This window comes from Otolemur garnettii, unplaced genomic scaffold (genome assembly GCF_000181295.1).
Source record: "Otolemur garnettii isolate 467f Iridium unplaced genomic scaffold, OtoGar3 scaffold00002, whole genome shotgun sequence".
NCBI lineage: Eukaryota > Metazoa > Chordata > Mammalia > Primates > Galagidae > Otolemur > Otolemur garnettii.
In genome coordinates this window covers 31,944,043-31,950,127 of record NW_003852397.1, presented here as the reverse complement: position 1 = coordinate 31,950,127, position 6,085 = coordinate 31,944,043, and the positions used below count along the sequence as shown (strand labels likewise).

Here is a 6,085-nt window from a genome sequence, read left to right as displayed (position 1 = left end):
CAGAAGACACATTTATCCAAAGGACATGTGAAAATAAGCACAAATCAAGAAGCTAGGTCACAATCCCCCATAGTTCCTGCATTTTTACTCCTTGAAGATTAGAAGTTCTGGGCAAGAGTCTCCGAATGGTTGGTGCCAGATCACCTGCCCATACCCTGACTACAATGAGGCAAGGAAAGAAAATGTTAGCCAGGCCTTTGACCTCTAGAATGAGAGTATGTTACCATGTCAAGATAATTGTGTAGAACCCTCCAAAAAGGAAAGGCTTGGGCTTGGGGCTGCTAGAAGAATTACAAATGTCTACTACATTTATTATTCCTTACTCAGGCGACCCATTTGTGGATCTTAACATAGTCTGCTATCACTGTGACTTTCAAATGGGTTGCTTGTTGGGTAGACAATGGGAAAAACTAAGCCTTCCATGATCTCTCCTTCAGTCCCAGTAGCGGGTACAGGTCCACGTAGCAGTGTCGCCTCCATATCTCCTCACTTGTATGCATGCCAGCCTGCCTTCCAATGGTCAGCACCTACAACTTTGTTGGAAGGCTACCCTCAGACTGCTAAAACCCACATTGCCTCCATGCAAGGCAGGCCCAAAGTGCCTGGGTAATTTATAACCCAACAGGGACATCTCTTGACCAAAATGTGTTGAATCTAAATGGCTAATACCCTAGTTCCCTTGCCCCTTGACTGGGATAATAATGAAGTATATGTTTTACACTATTTAAAAAAATTTCTCCAGAAGATCAAAGCTAACTACACTTGCACACTCTGGTCCTGCCTTCACGTGTACCCCTTACAGACTGATTTCCCTTCTTTATCTTAATACACATGCTTTTTCTTTCTCCCCCCCACCCGACTCTGTCTATATCCCTCAACATCCCAAATAAACTTATACACTGTCATAGAGTCTTTGTCTTAGGTTTGCTTCTGAGAAGGACCCTACCAATACATCTCTCTGCATCTGAATGTTGGCATGCTATTTTTCAGAAACATCAGGAATATTGACATGACTATTACCACATCACTTTGTAATTCACAAAAACAATTGCAAGTGTTTACCAGACAAATATGAGGTTGAGAATATACTATTTTGTTTGTTAAAATTAGAGTACTCTGGGCCAAGTGTGGTGGCTCATACCTATAATCCCAGCACTCTGGGAGGTTGAGGTGGGTGGATCACTTGAGCTCAAAAGTTCAAGACCAGCCTGAGCAAAAGCAATATCCTGTCTCTAAAATAACAGCTACAGCTGGGCACTGTAGTGGGTGCCTGTAGTCTTGGCTACTCAGGAGGCTGAGGCAAGAGGATCACTTGAGCCCAAGAGTTCGAGGTTGCTGTGAGCTACAATGCCACAGCATCCTATCAAGAATGACTAAGTGAGACTCTGTCTCAAAAAAATAAAAAATTAAAATTAAAAATATTTAAAAAATAAAAAATTTAGAGTACTCTGTTTGCATGAGTTCTGCACCTATGATGTGAACACTGAGAAAGAAAGAAAGAAAGAAAGAAAGAGAGAGAGAAAAGAAAGGGAGGGAAGGAGGAAAGAAGCATGGAGGAGGGAAAGGAAGGAAGAGAGTAGGGAGGAAGAAAGGGGGTGATGAAAGAAGAGAGGGAAGGAGAAAGAAGAAAGAAAATAGACAATTCATTATTTAGAAAAATCAAAAGTACATAAAAGAGATGAAACTTGAATTTCTGGGAGATAAGGAAAAATTCTTTGAGGCAACAGGATAGGAGGAGACCTCATTATACTCTGGAAAAAGGAGCTATGAGAAGCAAATAAGAAGGGTTATAAATCCCTGGGTAATCAAAGCAAAAGTAATTCAGCAGGGCCCTGTAGAAAGCTATCAGAAGAAGAAAAGTCAGGTCAACTCTCTGTCCCTGAGAAAGTACAAAGCCATCAAGTGTCGAAGCTGGAGGACTCATTTTGGCATTTGTAATGGCATTCAGGAGCTGCAGTGGCTGCTGCTGTCCTCTGGGAATTGGGAGGAGGGAGCTCTTGTTGGATGTTCTTTTACAAGGAGGATGATAACTTGAACATATTTTTTTTCTCTTCAATGCATCCTGAAAAATTGAATTGTGATGATAAAGATCAGGCAATTGTGCTGAAGCACTGAACTCTTTATGAAATCATATCCCAAGTGCTGAACTTTAATCTTGTTTCCCTCTTTGTTGGAAAAGGGAAGGATCTGCTACTTGTGCTATCACCTTGACTACGCACAGGCAGGAAGACAGAGTATTAGTTTACTATATATACCCTGTGACCAGCGTTTTCTCTAAAGAAGGGAGCCAGCCCAGCAACTATCCTAACATGGAGGAACCAAGGTGTCCATCTGTATCCCAAGGAGGGAAAATCCCTGGGGCCAAAGGAGGGTTAAGAGTAGAAGTGGGAAGCCCAGGCAGAGTGGTGCGTGCCTATAATCTTAGCACTCTGGGAGGCAGAAGAGGGAGAATCGCTTGAGGCCAGGAGTTTGAGACCCTCCTAAGCTAGAACAGGCCCCTGTATCTACAAAAAATAGAAAAATTAGCAGGGCATGGTGATGTGCCCTGTAGTTCCAGCTGCTTGGGAAGCTGAGGCCAGGAAATTGCTTGAGCCCAGGAATTTTAGGTTGCAGTGAGCTATGATGATACCACTGCACTCTAGCCCAAACAACAGAGGGAGACCCTGTCTTAAAAGAAAAAGAAAAAAATGACTAGAAGTGGGAAATGGTACAGAATCAGCTGGTTGTAGAGATGAAATGCAACAAAATGATAGACAGACTCTAGCTCTCACCCAAAAAGGATTTAGGAAGGAAAAAAAGGCCTAGAATCAAGTTTGAGCAATCCTAAAAGCAGTGGTCTCCATATACTACAGATGTCTCAGTATATTGCAGAATGCAAACTGCACGAATTTGGGCAGCAGAGGAACTCTGCTTAACAGAAATTACTGGCTAAACATTTATTTGTGGAATTAGAGCTGAGTAGCATTGCTATTATCAACTGCAAAGGAGATCATGGACCAGTAGCAAGGGCTATAGGCAGACCCACAGTGGGTCCAATAGCCCACACATACCAGGCTAATTATAAGTGGATTTTTCTCACAGGTTTCTTTCCTAAATGTCAGAACTGAGGTCTTGTTTGCTCCTTCTTATGGAACAGAGAACGGACAGACCATCCAAATGGAGGTTTTTTGGGTAAGAGATGTGGTCTGAATGGCACAAGTCATATCAGTTCATTTATGGTGGCAAGCAGTGAATAACTTTTTAGAACTACTACCTTTAAGCGACAGTCTTGCAAACATTATTGATTCTCTCCCTAGACTGGTCACTTCTCTATCTGAAATACTAGGCATGGTTTCTCCCAAGGTTTAACTGAAAATGATTTCATATGATGATTCTGTAATGAAAAGGACTTCAGATCATTGATAACTATAGACGTTGGCAGGTGATAGATGTAAAATGAATGAGTTCCTGGGCGTTTCTTTACTTAATCTTCAAAAACTGAATTCCGAACTTTTTATGAGTGACATTAAAGTAAAACTGTGTCTTCCATTTTAAACTTAGTACAGTTATTAGAAGAATATTAAATTAATCTGAATATGTCCTTAATAACTACTCAAAATGTTATCTATTTGCATAATTTTAAAGAAGTTTTACTTATTCAAATATTTTAAAGTTTAAAAAGATGTCAAAATGTCAATGTCAAAACTCTAATGAAACCTTAGAGATCAAATAGAGCTCAGACCTAAAAGGACCAGTAAAAAAAGGAAGTAGACAACCTTGAAGAAAAAGATGACTGCAGCAGAGGTACCGAGTGAACACAAATCCCTCTGATGATTCCAGTATTAACTACTACATTGCCTTTGCTGCCCAAATCCATGTACTTTGCTTTCTGTAGAATGATGAGATATTAATACCTTTTAGCGTTGCTCATCCAAACTTGATTCTAGGTCTTTCTCTCCTTTTTATATGACAGGTACAGTCTACCCATTGATAAGTAAACAGAAAGAATGAATTTTAATAATCTACAGGTAGTAATTAACATCGGGTGCAATTAATGGTAGGAAGTGCCCCAAATCAGGAAGGCACCAGTGAACCTGGTCTCTTTTCCTACAGAACTCTTCTTTAGTTCAATGTAATTCAAATACCACTTTTATGTGCAGAGTAGAACACTTGATTTATCCTTTTCATGACCATTAACAAAAATTAGGGGAGGAAACCCCAATTTTTGTATTGCATATTTTAAAATGTTTCATGTGCTATGATATTTTGAATTGTTAAAAAACTTGTCTCCAAAAAACCCTGGAGCACCACGCAAAAGGATCGCAGACTCTTGAAGAAGTCCACTGAAAAGCCTGAGAATCATGTTCAAGCTAAACTCATCCTCAAAAACCATAGGCCAGGACATCATTCTTTTGGGGGCCAGGGATAGCAAACTGCAGGTGGATCAGGCAGTAGCAGCCTTGGAGACCAAATCAGATAAGACAGGGCTTTCAGGCAAGAAGCTTGTGGTGCAGAAAGAAGGAAAGAGGGCTGTTGGTGTTCATTAACACAAGACAACTGGAGGAGGAAATGGCTGCAGCTACCAAGAAACCGGCCCCTGGACATAAACCAGCAGAAAAGAAACCTACCACAGAAGAAAAGAAGTCTACTGCCTACATTTATTTATTCCATAAAGGTCAAGTTATTTTGGACAGCTTATTTTGAATAATGACTGTCCTAATCAAAGAGGCAGTGAGAAAAAAAGAAAATAAACTACTTAGCTAGGGAAACATGGCCATTTTTAGGGCTAGCCAGTTCTTGGAGTCCGGAAAGCACTTAGCCAGGAACAAGCCTTTGAGATGCAAACTATCCAGTCTAGACCCATACCTCCTCCACCTGACCCAGGTAGGAAATAATATTCCTCTAACTTAATCATGCCAAGGAACCACCCCTAGAGCTTAGAGCAGTGTCCTTCAACCTTTTTTATCTCAGGCACATACCTCCTTTTAAAACTCACACACACACACAGTAGTGACAATTTATTATAATGTTAGTAGCCCATAGACAAATATTACTTAAACCAGAACTATGTTTACAGAGAAATAGCACTGGTACATGCTATCTATGGGCAATTGTGTGCCCTCAATGATCATGGCTGAGCACTTTGATCTTCTGCTGATGTCGCTCAATTTCTTTCTGCAGACGCTCAATCTCCCTCTTATGATGACCGACCTCATCTTCATGGTGTTTTTTCAAGCGTGCCAGTTGTTCTCTAGCCTGCGCCCGGAAATATCGTTCCTCTTCGGCCCGTTCTCTCTTTCCGAAGGCCCCACCAGCTTCCCGGATGGAGCCCTCTCCCGCATCAAAGTAGTTGGGCTGATCCCGGGTGAAGCCTCTGGCTTGCATGGCTTTTACGCCCCACCTGCCAAACCACGACCGCAGGACCAGCGCTGAGACTGCCATTTTTACTAGAGCCACTCCTCTCTGGTCACTCCCACGACAGCCTTCCAGAACGCACTAATCTCTTTTAATATCTTTATGACATAGCTAAGATTCTCTCTCACGGCACACCAGTTGAAAATCACTGGCTTACAGTCTTGCCAAAATTATCCAAATCAGCCAATGCTAAACTAGTCACCCTGCCCTGCCTTGCACAAGAAAGGCTCAGACCAAATGTGTTTCCCTCCTGTCTGTCTTCTGCTTTCTGACCATCCTAGTGTCTTTCTCATGTGGTGGTGCATTTTGTGCCAGGCCTCCCGCCTCTAGAACCTGTAAGCATAATAAACTTGGTGTTCCTAAGCCTTTCCTGGGCTCTTTTCCATGGCCTCACCTAACTGAGCATGGCATAAAAGAATACAAGACATTTTCACAGAATCTGCTTATACATCCTGAAACTCTGTGGTACTCACTGAAAGCAGTCAATCATTGCTCTCATCAAGGGTTGCTATCTAAGGAGAAAAATCAAAATTATTTATTTATTTTATTATTACTTTTTATTGAGACAGAGTCTCACTTTTTCGCCCTCTGCAGAGTGCCGTGGTGTCATAGGTCACAGCAACCTCAAACTCTTGGGCTTTAAGATTAGATTCTCTTGCCTCAGCCTCCCAAGTAGTTGGGACTACAGGTG

At 41.6% G+C, this 6,085-nt stretch overlaps 1 pseudogene; it reads right to left on the bottom strand.

The window, feature by feature from the left end:
• Positions 1-5,100: 5,100 nt before the first annotated feature.
• On the bottom strand, positions 5,101-5,421 carry LOC100941499 (annotated as a pseudogene).
• Between the last annotated feature and the right edge of the window lie 664 nt (positions 5,422-6,085).